This window comes from Scyliorhinus torazame, chromosome 8 (genome assembly GCF_047496885.1).
Source record: "Scyliorhinus torazame isolate Kashiwa2021f chromosome 8, sScyTor2.1, whole genome shotgun sequence".
Lineage (NCBI taxonomy): Eukaryota > Metazoa > Chordata > Chondrichthyes > Carcharhiniformes > Scyliorhinidae > Scyliorhinus > Scyliorhinus torazame.
In genome coordinates this window covers 260,772,195-260,790,447 of record NC_092714.1, presented here as the reverse complement: position 1 = coordinate 260,790,447, position 18,253 = coordinate 260,772,195, and the positions used below count along the sequence as shown (strand labels likewise).

General features: G+C 52.7%; 1 protein-coding gene across 3 annotated transcripts in view; it reads left to right on the top strand.

Moving 5' to 3' along the window:
• The window catches only part of LOC140428579 (protein CBFA2T2-like), a 181,102-nt gene that overhangs the window by 52,127 nt on the left and 110,722 nt on the right, over nt 1-18,253 (top strand). The gene's annotated exons all lie outside the window — the stretch shown is intronic.

Genomic DNA, 18,253 nt, shown 5'->3' with positions numbered 1-18,253 from the left:
CAGCAGAGAGGCCAAATTTGGGATGAATTTCCCTTAATAATTTTAAAAATGAATACATTTAGAGTACCCAATTCTTTTTTTTCCAATTGAGGGGCAATTTAGGATGGCCAATCCACCTACCCTGCACATCTTTGGGTTGTGGGAGGGCAGCACGGCGGCACAGTGGTTGGCGCTGCAGCCTCACGGCGCCGAGGTCCCAGGTTCGCTCCCGGCTCTGGGTCACTCTCCGTGTGGAGTTTGCACATTCTCCCCGTGTTTGTGTGGGTTTCGCCCCCACAACCCAAAGATGTGCAGGGTAGGTGGATTGGCCACGCTAAATTGTCCCTTAATTGGAAAAAATGAATTAGGTCTGCTAAATTTATAAGAAAAATTCCCCTGCACCACCATTTCGCCCTGCCCACAAAGCAATGGGACTGACTGCATTGCTGTCCAGAGAGCCAGCAATGAACAATGGGCTGAATGGCCTCCTCTGCACCATTATGAACTTGTTGGCTTTTGTAAGCTACCGCCAGAATGTGGTTGGAGAGATTTCTGGATTTATTTGTTTCTCAGATATGGGCAACACTAGCAAGATAACATTTATTATCCATTGCTTATTGGTTCAAGATCATTAAGGGGCGACCATGTGTTGCAACGTGCCTGAAGCCTTTGATGTGTGGCTCTTGTTTAGAGTCACATGTAGACCACACCATGTAGGGGTGAAAGGTCCCCAGTCCTGCAAAGGCTATGCACCAGGTTAAATGACCAGATTTATTAAATTCAGTTTTACAACATTCCCTATTGGTATTTGAACTCGTGACCTCTGGGTTGCAGAGTCCTGGGCTACGATAACCAGCGTAGTGAGGCTGTGAATGCAGGAGTATTACGCCAGGAATCTAGGTTTGAGTTCCCTCCCTGCAAAACTGGAGCAACAATAGAAAGGTATCTCTAGTGAATACAGCAACTTGGATTCATATCTTCGCTGTGACAACATCCTAAGAGGGACAGCACAGTAGCACAGTGGGTAGCAATGTTGCTTCACAGCTCCAGGGTCCCAGGTTCGATTCCCGGCTTGGGTCACTGTCTGTGCGGAGTCTGCACGTTCTCCCCGTGCCTGCGTGGGTTTCCTCCGGGGGCTCCGGTTTCCTCCCACAAGTCCCGAAAGATGTGCTGTTAGCTAATATGGACATTCTGAATTCTCCCTCCGTGTACCCGAACAGGCAGCGGAATGTGGCGACTAGGGGCTTTTCACAGTAACTTCATTGCAGTGTTAATGTAAGCCTACTTGTGACAATAAAGATTATTATTATTAGATGCTTCACAGACAGGTTCTCGGGCAAAAACTGAGACTGAGCCAGAATTAGAGATGCAAGGACAGATGATCAAGAAATTGGTCAAAGTGCAGCGCGAAGGAGGAGAGAGAGGCTGAGGGGGTTTAGCGAGGGGCTCGGGACTTGAGCAGCTGAAGTTACGGCCACTGGTGCTATGAGGAAGCAGAGGCCAGAACTGGAGGAACACGGAGATGTTGGAGGAGGTTACACGGCTAGAGAGGGGCTGAGCTGTGAAAGGCTTCGAAAACAAGGATGACAATTTTAGAGTGAAGACGTTGCCGGACCACCGGGAACTGATGTAGACCAGTGAGTTAATCGATGAAAAGGATTGAACATGGGTTAGGATACAGACAGCTCTGTTTGGCAGTGGATGAGGCGATAGTTATGGATAGTGATAGATATTAAGGGCAGCACGGTAGCATTGTGGATAGCACAATTGCTTCACAGCTCCAGGGTCCCAGGTTCGATTCCGGCTTGGGTCACTGCCTGTGCGGAGTCTGCACATCCTCCCCATGTGTGCGTGGGTTTCCTCCGGGTGCTCCGGTTTCCTCCCACAGTCCAAAGATGCGCAGGTTAGGTGGATTGGCCATGATAAATTGCCCTTAGTGTCCAAAATTGCCCTTAGTGTTGGGTGGGGTTACTGAGTTATGGGGATAGGGTGGTGTTGACCTTGGGTAGGGTGCTCTTTCCAAGAGCCGGTGCAGACTCGATGGGCCGAATGGCCTCCTTCTGCACTGTAAATTCTATGAATGAATGACAGAAGCTGTGAGGTCGGCCAGGAGAGCACAGAAATAAAACAGAAATTGCTGGAAAAAGAACTCAGGTCTGGCACCATCTGTGGCGAGGGAAATGGCTGCAATTCCCCCAAACGCCCGCCGGCAGTTTCACTGTGGGGAGAGAATATGGATGGAGGCCCAGCAATGGGATTTCATGCTGGCGTGAATTTACAGCAGGATCTTCGGCTGGTGCCCGCAAGACCGGTCTGAAAACCCGCCAGGAGATGACGTGAACCTCATTTGCTTCCCGTTTATAGGATGCAGGCGTAGGCCTGATAAAAGCCGAGAGATCCCCTCCCGGGATCTACCTGGCTTACAACGCCTTGCGAGATCCAATGCGATCTCACAAGACATTGCGATGTAAATCCCATCCATTATGGGCAGGATAATCTTTTGGCAAATCGTCATATTAGAGCGAGACAGCCAACCTCACGCTAATGTGCAGATTCCGGAGATACCTGAGACTTTGGGATTCATCCCCATTGCCTCGGAGTCTCGGGTGAGCGCCGTTCAGCACTGGTCTCCACAAACGGAGCCCAGACAGGACGGCAGTCGGGGTCTACCAGGGGATCGGAGGTCCCCAGCTGCATGCCCTTTGGGCAGGGTGGTGCCCGGGTGCTGCTGGTGCCACCTGGGAACCCTGGGTAGTGCCAGGATGGCAAACAGGTGGCATTGCCAGCTGACATTGCAGTGCCAGGTTGGCACTGCCAAGGTGCCAAGCTGGCATCTTTTGTAAGCGAGTGATGGGGCCGGGGAGTACCCTGCGTGGGGGTAGGGGGTGTGTGAGGGGGGCTGCCAAGGACCCTCTCATAGTGCATTCGCGCTGGGGTTGGGTCTGGGATTGTTTTGGGGGCCTCGGAGATCGGGACGCCATTTACAAAGGGCGTCCCAATGTCTCACTACACTGGGGAGCTCTGGCGAGCGGAGCCCCCCAGTTTATAAATCGGGGCTATGTGCGGCCTCAGCCGTGCGTTCCCTGCTGAGGCCCTTTATACAACGCAAGCACCGTGAAACACGTGGCTAAATGCGCTCGCTATGGAACTTTGTTCCCAATTAGTTGAATCGTGCCCTTCCCTTAGTCTCAAAGTGGGAGAATTCCGCTCAACGTTTCGAGTCAGTATGACCATTCTTCAGAGCATTGAAATAGGTTTGATCTGGAGGGAGCAAAGGCATGGCTCAGAGCCACAGGTGTGGAGATGGATAATGCTGGGAATATTTTAGTATTATTGCACATAACCAGGGGTAGGAGTCTCCACGTAAAGCCCAGCTAAGTCAAGGCTGCACTGCACTTACAATTTATTTTACAATGAAAGGATTTGATAGATTCTCCTAAAGATGAGCGCGTTGCTTGGTGTGGCATTAAGCCATAGAGACCAGGAAGGTCTCCCGAGGGCAGCACGGTGGCGCAGTGGGTTAGCCCTGCAGCCTCACGGCGCCGAGGTCCCAGGTTCAATCCCGGCTCTGGGTCACTGTCCGTGTGGAGTTTGCACATTCGCCCCGTGTTTGCGTGGGTTTCGCCCCCACAACCCAAAGATGTGCAGGGTAGGTGGATTGGCCACGCTAAATTGCCCCTTAATTGGAAAAAGTGAATTGGGTACTCTAAATTTATAAAAAAGAAAAAAAAAAGGAAGGTCTCCCGTTCGTTCTTTTGCCAGATGACCAGCGTTGTTAATTTGTGTGTCAGCTGCGGCTCATTTGGTAGCCCAGTTGCCTCTGAAATGTGAGCTTGTGGTTCAAGTCCCACTCCAGGACATGAACTTAAACGTCCACACTGATGGTGGATCACTGTCCGTGAGGAGTTTGCACATTCTCCCCGTGTCTGCGTGGGTCTCACCCACACAACGCTGCACGGTGGATTGGCTGGGCTAAATTGCCCCTTAATTGGAAAAAATGTAAAAATTAAATTACATTTTTTTAAAAAGTCACCACTGATGCTCCAGCGGGCCACTGAGAAAGTGCTTCCCTGATGGATGGATTCTCCAGTCCCTCAGCTCCGTGCTTCTCGGCCGCGCTCCCTTCGCTGTTGGCAGGATTCTCTGCTCCCACCCCCTGTCAGCGGGATTTTCCATTGAAGCCACCCCACGACACCGGGAAACCCGGGGAGGGGGGGGGTGCACTGCCAGTGGGAACAGAGAATCCTGACGACCGGAGAATTCCGGCCACGGTCTTCCGGGTGAAACTTTGAACTCTTCCCCCTGGGGTGGATGTGATCTATCCCGTTGCTACTATTTTGGAGTATTGCAGGCGAGGCCTCTGTGATCTCCTGGCCCGTAATTACCACTCCGTCAACATCACACAAGCAGATCAGCTGATCATTATGCGATTGCTGTTTGTGGGATCTTCCTGTGTGCAAATTGGCCGCTGCATTTCCGACGTTACAGCAGTGACTGCATTTGAAAGTCATTCATTGGCTGCAAAGCAGCCTGTGGTGGCAAAAGGTGCGCAAATGCGAGTCTTTTTGTTTTCTGATACATGTTGCTTTGGGGAGCTACTGGTGTAGGAAACACAAGGGTGAAAAACTGTCAGGAGAAGGGGGCCTGGTTACTGGAATACAGGCAAGCCAGCTTCACCCAAGGTTCAGCATTAAAGCAGGGTGCAACAATCAGTGGGGATTGTTATTGAAATCGACCCCACTTTCCACAACGACACACATAGGTAGCCTCTTCCCCGGCATGCGTCAGTCCCTGCACAAACAAGTGTGACACTCGGCGAGGAAGCAACTTCTTAACTCCTATTGCTTATCAGGCAGCCTCATGGATTAGCATTTCTGGCCAACACCAGTGCCGCAGCAGTCCCCATCGTGGCTGCAGTCTGCCTTTGCAACTCATGCTCTGGCAGCTCCAACCTCATGGATGCGCTCTGAGTCACTAACTGGTTGCCAAGCCTGTCACCGGCCCAATTAGGGCATTTACACTTAAAGATCGTAATGCGCGAGTGACACAGTTGCAGCGCGGGGGTCAGTATCCATTTTATCAGGTCTTTGGAATCCCAACCCCGATTTGAAAATCACGGACATGTGTCTGAAACTTGAATAGACCGCCGTGTCCCTACATAAAAAGAAAGAGTTGCATTTGTGTAGCGTCCTTTACGAGCCCAGGATGTTCCAAAGCATTTTACAGCCAATGAAGGACTTTTGAAGTGTGGTCACAGTTGTCATGTAGGAAGCCTGGCGGGCAGCACGGTGGGTTAGCACTGCTGCCTCACGGCGCTGAGGTCCCAGGTTCGATCCCGGCTCTGGGTCACTGTCCGCGTGGAGTTTGCACATTCTCCCCGTGTTTGCGTGGGTTTCGCCCCCACAGCCCGAAAGATGTGCAGGTTAGGTGGATTGGCCACGCTAAATTGCCCCTTAATGGGAAAAAGAAATGAATTGGGTACGCTAAATTTATAAAAGAAAATGGAGGAAGCCTGGCAGTTCACCATCTTTAATATATCACCAGCTTAGGGCCGCACGGTGGCACAGTGGTTTAATAATGTTTAATAATCTTTATTGTCACAAGTAGGCTTACATTAACACTGCAATGAAGTTACTGTGAAAAGCCCCTAGTTGCGACATTCCGGCGCCTGTTCGGGTACACGGAGGGAGAATTCAGAATGTCCATATTAGCTAACAGCACGTCTTTCGGGACTTGTGGGAGGAAACCGGAGCCCCCGGAGGAAACCCACGCAGACACGGGGAGAACGTGCAGACTCCGCACAGAAAGTGACCCAAGCCGGGAATCGAACCTGGGACCCTGGTGCTGTGAAGCAACAGTGCTAATCACTATTCTGCCGTGCTGGTGAGGTTAGCACTGCTGCCTCACAGCGTCAGGGACCCGGGTTCATTTCTGGCCTTGGGTGACTGTGGAGTTTCCAGGTTCTCCCCGTGTCTGAGTGGGCTTCCTCTGGGTGTCCCAGTTTCCTCCCAGAGTCCAAAAATATGCAGGTGAGGTGGATTGGGCAGTCCAAATTGCCCCTCAACGTGTCCAGGATGTGCACATTAGGTAGGGTTACAGGGATAGAGCAGGGGAATGAGCCTAGGTAGGGTGCTCTTTCAGAAGGTCGGTGCAGACCCAAAGGGCTGAATGGCCTCCTTCTGCACTGTAGGGATTCTTTGACTTTATTGCCCCACCAAATCTGATAAACCAGTGTCTTTATGTAGCGCACATAATGCTACATCACTACTGGCAATCACGCATGTTGTCAGCTAATGGAGAAACCATGAAGTATACCCCTGGGCAGAGGGGGATGCAGCTCTGCCTCTGCTACATCCTGTAGCACAATTCTGAAACCATACCCCATGCTGACTATAACACACGCAGCACGCTGTGCTGTGATTCCCATTCTTCATGGATACTGGGTAACTGAAAATTCATGGCATCAAGGAACATCTGAAATTGGATGTTTGCTTGTGTTTTCGATGAAATAAATGGGCTCGTCGACTGCAAGAGGTGAATTTAAAATCTAACAAAGGGAGAGTTGAAGTTCACTTGTTTTTTGCCGTGCTTCAAGCGAGCTGTCACCCCCCCCCCCCCCCCCGAGGTTGGGATCGCTGTCTTCCATTCACTACCAACTGTGCATTGCTGCATTTAGAGAGATGAAGAATAGAATACTGAGAGGTTATACCTAGCAAGAAGAATTGAACAGACGCACGGGGAACCTGCCACCACGGGGATTGGTTCATCATAGAAACAACTTTTTCATCATAGAATTTACAGTGCAGAAGGAGGCCATTCGGCCCATCGGGTCTGCACCGGCTCTTGGAACGAGCACCCTACCCAAGGTCAACACCGCCACCCTATCCCCATAACCCAGTAACCCCACCCAACACTAAGGGCAATTTTGGACACTAAGGGCAATTTTGGACACTAAGGGCAATTTATCATGGCCAATCCACCTAACCCGCACATCTTTGGACTGTGGGAGGAAACCGGAGCACCCGGAGGAAACCCACGCACACACGGGGAGGATGTGCAGACTCCGCACAGACAGTGACCCAAGCCGGAATCGAACCTGGGACCCTGGTGCTGTGAAGCAATTGTGCTATCCACAAGGCTACCGTGCTGCCCCTATAAATTTAGAGTACCCAATTCATTTTTTCCAATTAAGGGGCAATTTAGCCTGGTCAATCCACCGCGCCTGCACATCTTTGGGTTGTGGGGGCGAAACCCACGCAAACACGGGGAGAATGTGCAAATTCCACACGGACAGTGACCCAGAGCCGGGATCGAACCTGGGACCTTGGAGTCGTGAGGCAGCAGGGCTAACCCACTGCGCCACCTTGCTGCACCTTGTTGAGGCTAGTGGCGTAGATACACATAAGTGACAAGTAGATAAATTCGTGAGGCCCCCCCCCCCCCCCCCACCCCCCCCCCCCCCCCCCCCGGGCTGCCGGCAAAACAGAGATTCCCGCCGGCGGAGAATCCAGCATTAACTTTGGCAGTGGGGCCAAACAGTCTGTTTCCCTGCTGTACATTCTGTGGAATTCTGTGAAATATTTAGGGCAGAATCCTCTAGCCGTTCGCTGGCGGCGGGATTCTCTGGTCCCAGCGGCAGCCCACCCCCACCCCTGGGTTCCCCATTGGCGCCGGGTGACTTCAATGGGAAATCCCATTGACAGCCGGGGGAGCAGGGTATTCCGCCGCCAGCGAATGTCGCGCGCCGCCTCCCGTTGCCAAGAAACACACGGCTGGGAGGTCAGTGAATCCCGACCTTAAAATAAATCGTGTCAAAATTATTGTTGGATAATTTTCTCACACATCAGTGCCGAGGAAGTTTAAAGCTCCATATGGAGTTCATCATTGTTGTATACAGTTGTTTCATTTTTTAAAAATTCTTTAGGAGGGGGATAAGTAAGAGAATCCTGCGAATCCTTGTTAAAAACTTGGGGCTGAGTGGCACAGTGGTTAGCACTGCTGCCTCGCGGCGCCGAGGTCCCAGGTTCGATCCCGGCTCTGGGTCACTGTCCGTGTGGAGTTTGCACATTCTCCCCGTGTTTGCGTGGGTTTCGCCCCCACAACCCAAAGATGTGCAGGCTAGGTGGATTGGCCACGCTAAATTGCCCCTTAATTGGAAAAAATGAATTGGGTACTCTAAATTTTTTTTTTAAACTTCTTCCGCCCACCGCAAGAACGCCACGGGCGAGACGCCAACAATGGAAAAATCCATTGACCTCGGGCGGGATTCTCTGGTCGCCAGGAGAACGCGGCCAGAGAATCCCTGAGTTCGAGCGTACCTAGATTTACGGACCCAGCTCGGGCCGGATAAAAACAGGAACAAAATGGGCTGACCTAACGTGTCGCACTTGGATCGGGAGAACCAAAAGGTTTTCGAGAAAGATTTTCGTGCCATTGCCACTGAGTCACTGACTTGTCAGAAAAGGGCAAACGGCAGCAACAGGAACACTTTTGAGATGTAATGCAACCCATGTCGAAGCGATTGGAGTTTGAAAAAGCGTGACTGTCTCTGGGCAAAGTGTTGCAGCAGACACTGCTTAGTGTTGCTGTTTAATTTTTGTTTACATTTGAAAAAGAATGCTGGTCTTTAAATGATGCTGCGAGCATTCAGAGAGCGCCAAAAGGCACCCGCAAATAGTGCTTTTCCCCTCGGGCTCTTTTGCCCCTCACCCTCCGCTGCACATACCCAGCTTTTACTGCTCATTGTTCGCCCTGTTTATCTCCATTCTGAGAAGTGTCTCAATCTGTGAGATGCGGTATAGAAATGTAAATGATTGTAATTACCATATCGCAGGCATCTCAAGTTCCTTTGGATGCTGCTGTAACCAGAGTTGGAGCCTATTCATGGATTAATGCCTCCATTAAAACAAAAGACTTACATTTATACAGCACTTTGGATGCCCTCAACGTTCCAGAGTTTTTGCAGCCAATGAAGTAGCTATCACAGTGATGTAATGCAGGAAACCTAGTAGCCTTCCTTGCACAACAGGCTCCCACAATCATCAATCAAATCTGCTTCAGTTGTTGGTTGAAATTAAACAACCGGTTCTTTCAGTTCTTCATAAGAGGCAAAGTTACAAACCGTACTCAACCAGCCTAGGCTCGGAAAACCCCAAACAAAATATCTACGGTTAGGCGGCACGGTAGCACAGTGGTTAGCACTGTTGCTTCACAGCGCCAGGTTCCCAGATTCGATTCTCGGCTTTGGGTCACTGTCTGTGCGGAGTCTGCACGTTCCCCCCGTGTCTGTGTGGGTTTCCTCCGGGTGCTCCGGTTTCCCCCCACAAGTCCCGAAAGACGTGCTTATTATTAGGTGAATTGGACATTCTGAATTCTCCCTCAGTGTACCCGAACAGGCGCCAGAATGTGGCGACTAGGGGATTTTCACAGTAACCTCATTGCAATGTTAATGTAAGCCTACTTGTGACACTAATAAAGATTATTATTATGTGATTCAGCGAGTAGGCAGCACTTGTTGAACAATCCTGACTGCCACACTGGCAATCAATTCAGGATAATCAAGCTCTAACATGGCTCATTTACGCTTGCTAAAAATGACATACATCTCTTCTTGGGGCCCTGCGCCTGAGTGTATGTTCAAGTCTGGCACTGTTTTTGAATCACCCTTGGGGGAGCCTATCCCTTTGCTTTCTCAATGGCAATGCCTCAGCCATTCAGCATCGGCTTGCTAGCCAATCAGCACCCTTCACTCCTACAGTGTACATTTTGGTGATTGTTGGAAATTTGGCATTCTTGCATTTGGCCAAGTCAAATTCTTTGGCGACACGTCCCTCTTTCCAGCGATATTTAAGGAATAAATGTTGGCCAGGACATCTGCAGTCTGCTTCAAATAGCACCATTGAATCTTGTACGCCTGGCTGAGGGGGTTGACAGTGTCGCACGCCTTCAGTACCGCCCTGGGGGTGGGGGGGTGGGGGGGAGTCTCAGTCTAGACTACATGCTTACATTCTACGGAGGAGCTTGAACCCTCAAACTGTATCGGAAAGAGAGAGTGAAATCTTTAGTTCTAATGAATCTTCTCTGTTGAAAATAATAATTGGGAGAAATCTGGCGAGTTTACAGAGCAGTGCACATTGCGCAATAGCAGAAATCAATGTTTATACAAGGCATGCTATTGGGCTGAAATCTTGATCGTACATGTGCTTTTGGCATCATTGTCCATGCAGTCGCAACCTTTCCTGATGCTATTTAGGCTTTGCTGGTCCATATTCAGGGGTGGGGGGGGGAGACAAGTTGACCACCCACGGTTATACACAAACTGCTCTGGCACTTTTGGCGCTTACAGTACAACATGAGATTGCAAAGCCCCAATTAAAGAGGAATTTACTGCCTCCAACAGCTTTTAAGTGTTAAGTTTGTTGCCTCTGGTGGCAATGTTGTTGTAGGAGCCTAACTGGTGGTACATCATAGAGGCAGCCAGTCAGCCCATTGGGCTTCTGCCAGCACTTTGAAAGAGGATTCGAATTAGCCGCATTCCCCTGATTTTTCGGCGCAGACTTGCAATTGTTGCCATTTCCCATTTATAACTAATGATCTGTTAGTGTTATTATTGAACCTGCTTCCCCTGACTTCTCAGGCAGTGTAATGACCGATAAAAGCAGGTTGTAGTGTTAAAGGAAATTCTCCGTACCTCTCCCGTGGTCCTCTTGTTAATTATATTAAATCTGTACTCCCGGTTACCAACTGATCTGCCTGTGGGACGTTTTCTCCTATCCATCAAATTCCCTCAAAATTTTGAACACTTTGATTACATCGAGGGGGCAGGAAGACTTTGAATTGAAATGCAGACGACTTAACAGCACCTGAGAATGTGACTTCATGGGCTCTCCATCGAGAACTGGATTTGTCTTTTTTGACAGCTTTCTTAAAAATATTGGGCGGGATTCTCTGCTCCTCAGGCTAAATGTTGACGCCGCCGTAAACGCCGTCGCGTTTCACAACGGCGTCAACAGGCCCTCAGGAGCAGCGATTCCGAGCCCTTCAGTAGGCCAGCACGGCACTGGAGCGACCCACGCCGCTCCAGCTGCCGATGCCGGCGTCAAATGGGCGCCGCGGGGTCTGCGCATGCGCAGTGCCACCGTCACGGTTGCGCGCATGCGCGGTGGCTCCCTTCTCCGCGCCGGCCCCGACGCAACATGGCGTCGGGTTACAGGGGCCGGCGCGGAGCAAAAGAGGCCCCCAGCCCGAGAGGCCGGCCCGCCGATCGGTAGGCCCCGATCGCGGGCCAGGCCACGGCGGAGGCCCCCCCTCTGGGGTCGGGCCCCTCTTCCCCCTCCCACCATGCCGCCCCCAGATGCATGCACGCCGAGGTCCCGCCGGGACTCGGATTTCTTTTACGGCCGTTCGTCCCATCCCGGGCGGAGAATCTCCGGCGCCAATGGCACCGATTCTCCGCTCTCCGGAGAATCCCGCCCTGTATCTTTGTTATGTTCAATAGTGCTTTACTTTGTTTCCATTTTTGTTTTAATGATATATATACGGTGGGAGGGAGGGGTGGGAGAGAAGGTTGGGTGGGGCTCCACTCTATCATCGGGTTCCTTCACCATAAAAAGGGTTAAAAGCCATAGTGCTACCTCTCTGTAACTCCCCAGAGTGTCTGCTGCTCTTGTGTAAAATTAAACAGTGAACACAGCGCAAGCTACTTGCTAAGAAACTCAGCAGTGTGATATTTCACAGGCACATCAGCATGTCCCATCACATCGCCGTGCTGGAGCTGTGTCTGCCAGCAATGCTCTAAGCCACTGGCCGCCCCTTTCGCCCACTGCCTGAGGGACGCTTTCACAGCCGGGTCCATGTTCCCTGGCGCATAGCGGGTGGAGGGGCAATCGACTTAAGGTGGCTAACAGGGTTTGATTGGTCAGCAGTGAAGAAATAACTTGCTCGGACGGAAGAGATCCAAGATTAGGGCTGGGCCTTCCAAGAGTGAAATAGGGTTGCCAACTGTGATTGAATGTATTCCTGGAGGTTTCCTCACACGGTCAGTTATCATAGAAATCATAGAAATTATCATAGAATTTACAGTGCAGAAGGAGGCCATTCGGCCCATCGAGTCTGCACCGGCTCTTGGAAAGAGCACCCTACCCAAGTCTAAACCTCCACCTTATCCCCATAACCCAGTAACCCCACCCAACACTAAGGGCAATTTTGGACACTAAGGGCAATTTATCATGGCCAATCCACCTAACCTGCATGTCTTTGGTCTGTGGGAGGAAACCGGAGCACCCGGAGGAAACCCACGCACACACTGGGAGGATGTGCAGACTCCGCACAGACAGTGACCCAAGCCGGAATCGAACCTGGGACCCTGGAGCTGTGAAGCAATTGTGCTATCCACAATGCTACCGTGCTGCCCTTAATCGAGTTATCAAGTGGCGCATTGGGGATCTGGGGATGTGCTTCGGCTACCTCAACCGTTCCAGCGGGCACTTCAGTACAGCCCCCAGAGGGTCACCCGCATTGTTGCGAAATGCTGTGCCCTCCACAACTTGGAGCAGCAGTGGGGCAACATGCTGGAGGAGGAGGAGGAGGAATGTGCCGCATCCTCCGATGAGAAGGAGGGAGTGGAGGCAAAGCCCGAGGAGGACCCGGAGGAAGGACGACAGGTGGCAACCAGGGTGTACCAGAGCAGGAGAACCATGGATGCCATCATCGCCTCCAGTTTCACACATTAGAAGGCTTGTTGTCCAGCTGCCCCTGAGAGCGGAAGTGTCAGAAAGGGGGGCTGGAGACTGCCAGAATCTGCTTTGTGCAAGGCCCAGGATGGTCTCCAATGCCCTCTCCTCCCTCTGGGTGCCTCCATGGGACAGTGGGAGAGCTGGGGGTCAGCTCCAGAGGCCTCTGTGTCACCTGGTGCTGCCAGTCCTGGAGGCCCACCATTGTCTGCACCCTGGTGTCAAATGATGGCCCTCTGTGTATGGACCAAGCTCTGGAGCAGGTTGGTCATGACCCTCTTTCACTGAGACATGCTCTCAAGGCCCTCAGCCATGGTCCTCTGATCCACGGCTTGGACTCCACCACTCATGACTCTGACGTCCTGCCCCAGGCTTTCCACTGCGGTCACCACCCTTGCAGTATTGGGCTGGGTGCCACACAGCGCCGGCAACATCTCCTGCGACTGAAGGTATTGGGGCTCCTCCAGTCTACTTTGCAGTTGCAGGAATGTCACTGACAACCCCTCGCGGCTCGGCTTTCGCATCTCTAACAACTGAGGGAGGAACTTGCCCAGAGGCACAGCAGCTGGCTGGCGCACAGTTGAGTCCTGGGATCCAACAGCCCTCCGGCTGCCCAATCGCTGGGACATTCCAGCCTCCACCTGATGTGTGTCAGAAGCAGTGTGGTGATGACCAGCTAGTGATCCAGAAGCCTGCCTGCTAAGATAGTCCACCAAGGTGCTTGACTCTGCGATGGTGCAAGTGATAGCTGTGACACCTCATCGGTTTCTTCCTCGGAGATCCTGTCCAGGGTTGGAGGTGTGGGGGGTTCTGCTTATTCATGACCCGGTCTCATCTAATGGTGTTCCTGCAAGACAAGGGATGTGGTTTTAGTAAACAGCATGGACAAGGATCTGGGCATTTAACAACTCACTCGAGACAGGTCATCTGGATGAAGCTGCAGTGGATCCTCACTTCTCTGGTGAGGTCCACCCTCACTGTCGGTGATGGCATGCTCCTGCCCTGCACCTGCCCCTCCCATGCTCTCCTCTTGCCCTTCTCCTGCCCCTCCCCTGCTAGCTTCATGGCCCTGTCCTTGAAGGGAGTGGGAATTTTGAGCTTGGACATGTCCCCGTCCGTATTCTCCCTTCCCCTTCTACTGTGGGTTATCTTTTCCTGCGGGAACACAAAGACGACACTGTGTGCCGGATGCCCGGTGGCTGGGGAGTGGGGGTGGGGGTGGGGGGTGGGTCAAGAGCAATGTGTGTGCCGTGGGGGCACTCTTCCGCGTTGGCCGCTGTGGTCCTCCGCCATGGCCGACGCGGAGGTGATCCCCCCCCCGCGCATGCGCTGGGATGACGCCAGCACACGCCGGCGCTCCCGCGCATGTGCCAACTCGCGCCGGCCGGCAGAGGCCCTTCGGCGCCGGTTGGCATGGCGTCAAGCCCCTTCCCCGCTGGCCGGCGCGACGCAAACCAGCCCAGCGCCGGCCTAGCCCCTGGTGGTGCAGAGGATTCCGCACCTTTGGGTCAGCCTGACGCCGGAGTGGTTCACGGCGGTCCTCGGCGCCGGAGTTTCCCGCCCCGCCGATTCCCGCAGAATCCCGCCCCAGACCCTCGCGCCCAAAATGACTCTTCGGGTGAGATTCTCTGGCTCCCGCGAGGCGCGTTTCTCAGCAGCGCTCGGCGGCCCACTGTTGACTGGTGGCACGATCGTCTGCTCTGGGATTTCCCGTTGTAGCCACCTGCTCCGGTGATGGGACCGGAAGATCCCGCTGGCGTGGACAGCCAGAGGATCTCGCCCGTGGTAATTTCTCTGGGAAATTTCCACCCATTATTTGTTTAATATCCCGAAGATTTTTCCTCGGGGCTGCACACAGCAGTGTCCTGGAGATTGGTCTTTAATTCCCGGGGCCTGCAGGCCAATCTGAGTGAAACCAGAGAGCTGTTCACAAAAAGGCTGGTCGTTGTTTGGTCGTACTGAACTGGACTATTGCTGTAAGAAAGAGGCAGGTCGAAACTGTTCGTCTTGTACTCATCAGACTGAAACTAGAATGCCCTGTGAAATTGGGTATTCTTGCATCTGTCCTGACAAGTGCAAAATGACAAAACTTTGACAGCAAATCTCTTTGTTTAGCCATACAAAGCCTCATAGAAATCTGAACCTCTCTTACCTTCCCCTCCACCCCAAGACTGTAGACCCTGAGGGAACTACAGCTCCACCTCCTCCCCCGCTCCCCCCAAAGACTGTAGACACTGAGGGAACTATTGGAGTTTTCAAGAGTGAAATCGACAGGCTTTTGTTCGGTAAGGCCTTCAAGGGTTATAGTGCGATGGCAGGGTGCGGTATAGGTCAGCCACATTGTAATTGAATGTTGGTGCAGGGAAAAGGGGCTGAACTGATCCTATCATTCTTATGTTCCACAAGTAATCACCGATAGATTATTCATTTCTGAGGCCGCAGCAGTTGAGCCTGAATCCGGTGTGCCATCTATAAGTAATAGGAATAGCAGTAAGCCGTGCACCATCCCCGTCAGGGCAACACCAAATAGTCACCCAAAAAAGTCAAGCAGGGGATTCAGCAGAAACTCTTTTACCCAAAGTGTGGTGAGAACGTGGGACTCCCAACCACCGGGAGTGGGTGAAGCAAATAATATGGATGATTTTTAAAACAATTGTAGAGTACCCAGTTATTTTTTTTCCAATTAAGGGGCAATTTAGCGTGGCCAATCCACCGAACCTGCACATCTTTGGGTTGTGGGGGTGAAACCCACGCAGACACGGGGAGAATGTGCAAACTCCACACGGACAGTGACCCGGGGCTGGGATCGGACCCGGGTCATCGTCGCCGTGAGGCAGCAGCGCTAACCATTGTGCCACCGTGCTGCCCTCATATGGATGGATTTAAGGGGCGTCAAAAAAAGACTTGCATTTATCCAGCGTTTTTCACATCTACCAGATGCCTCAAAGCACTAATCGGAAATAATAACCTCGGCAGGCCTGGCAGCATCTGTGGAGAGAAAAACAATGGGCGGGATTCTCCGCCAACCGGCGGGGTGGGCCGTACCGGCTCCGAGGAGTGGCGTGAACCACTCCGGCGTCGGGCCGCCCGGAAGGTGCAGAATCCTCCGCATCTTCAGGGGCTAGGCCGGCGCCGAAGGGCCTCCGCTGGCCGGCGCGAGTTGGCGCATGCGCGGGAGTGCAGCGTGTGCTGGCGTCATCCCAGCGCATGCGCAGGGGGGTACTTCATGGTGGACTGTTACACCGGCCGGCACGGAGGGAAAGAGTGCCCCCACTGCACAGGCCCGCCCGCGGATCGGTGGGCCCTGATCGCGGGCCAGGCCACCGTGCCCCCCCCCCCGGGGCCAGATTCCCCCCCCCCCCGTGCCCCCCCCCCCCCCCGGGGCCAGATCCCCCCCCCCCCCCGTGCCCCCCCCCCCCCCCCGGGGCCAGATCCCCCCCCCCCCCCCCGTGCCCCCCCCCCCCCCCGGGGCCAGATCCCCCCCCCCGTGCCCCCCCGAGGACTCCCCAGGCCGCCCGCAGAGCCAGGTCCCGCCGGGAAGGAGCTGGTCTAATTTACGCCGGCGGGACTGGCCTAAAATGGACGGCCACTCGGCCCATCGCGGGGCAGAGAATCGCCGGTGGGGGTGGGCGCTGCCAACGTCCCCCAACCGGCACGGAGCGATTCCTGCCCCCGGCGAAAAAACCGACGCCGGAGAATCCGGCAGCCGGCGTCGGGGCGGTGGGGAGGGATTCACGCTGCCCCCCGGCGATTCTCTGGCCCGACGGGGGCTCGGAGAATCCCGCCCAGTGTTTTGTTTCGGGTCTAACTGACCCTTCTACAGAACTGCCTTCTACGAGACTGCCTTCAAGCAATTTATAGCTAATGAAGTACTTTCGAAGTGTGGCCACCGTTGTGATGTTAGAAACGCAGCAGCCAAAGTTCACACAGCAAGCTCCCACAAACAGGAATGTGATACCTACCGCATAATCTGTCTTTGTAATGTTGATTGAGGGATCAATATTGGCCAGGGCCCCAAGAATAGCTCTCTTGTGCAATATCTCAACGGTCGCTTCCATCAGATAGGAGGTTAGCTTCACACCCCAGCCAAAAGACAGCGCGGCACTCCCTCGGCACCGCATGGAGTCTCAGACTTGATTATTTTTTTTAAATTTAGAGTACTCAAATTATTTTCTTTTCCAGTTAAGGGGCAATTTAGCGTGGAGAATCCACCTGGCCTGCATATCTTTGGGTTGTGGGGGTCAAACCCACGCAGACACAGGGAGAATGTGCAAACTCCACACGGACAGTGACCCAGGGCCGGGAGTCGAACCCAGGTCCTCAGCGTCATAGTCCCAGTGCTAAGCACTGCGCCACGTGCCTCCTAAAGTCTCAGACTTGATGCTCAAACCACAGAGTGAGATTTGAACCCACAACCTTGCGATTCAGGGGCAAGAGTGGTAGCAATTGAGCCAAATGCGAGGGCATAGGAATAGAAGGTTTTTAAAAATTCGTCCATAGGATGCGGGTGTCGCTGGATTTATTGCCCATCCCTGAGGGCAATTAAGAGTCAACTACACTGCTGTGGGACTGGAGTCACATGTAGGCCAGACCAGGTTAGGACTAAAGGGACATTCGTGAACCAGACGGGTTTTTACGACAATCGACAATGGTTTCACAGTCACCTTTAGACTTTTAATCCCAGATTTTTATTGAATTCAAGTTTCACCATCTGCCATAGTGGGATTTGAACCCGGGTCCCCAGAGCATGACTCTGGGTCTCTGGATTACGAGTCCAGCGACAATACCACTATGCCACTGCCTCCCCTAAGGTAAGGTTGAAAGAGTTAGAGGAGGAAAGACAGGAGACTCGAGTACAGCATTAACACCAGTATGGGCTGGTTAGGCTGTAGACTGGGGCATATGAAATAGGCCGTTCAGTGCAGCCAACCTTCAGGCCGTGAACAGGGTGCAGAGACCTTGAGCAATTTCTTTTGAGTTCCTGTGCCCTTCCTGTCATTGTCCAGGCGGTTATTGAGGTTGAGTGTGGTACCTCCCTCACCGCTCTGGCTGACGCTGTTGACTCGGTGCAGGCCAGGATTGCGCCTGGGATTGCCTTAAGCTTTCCGGCTCGCTACTCATAAAGCACAGGGGCACTTAGCTGCTTGTCCAAAAGGAGAGTCTGTAAATAATCGTGAATATTTTAAAGGCGGTGCGAAAATCTGCAAAGCCTAAATACTTACAAAAACCTGGAGTCGGCTGTTAAGGGAGTCGGCTGGACTGGGCGGATTGTAGCTTTCCAAAGGAAACTCTTTTTAAAATTACTTTATCAGAGTTACAAAGACAGAGCTCAGAGTGTGGACAGGAGCAAACCCTTAATCAAGCTCCTTGCCTGTTCCAAAAATCAATTCAAACTGAATCCAATTCATGGTCCCCACAAGAGAGACATACCAGATCCAGGCATCTGACCTCACACTCATCTTTTAAAATTATTTTTAGAGTACCCAATTCATTGTTCCAATTAAGGGGTAATTTAGAGTGGCCAATCCACCCAGCCTGCACAT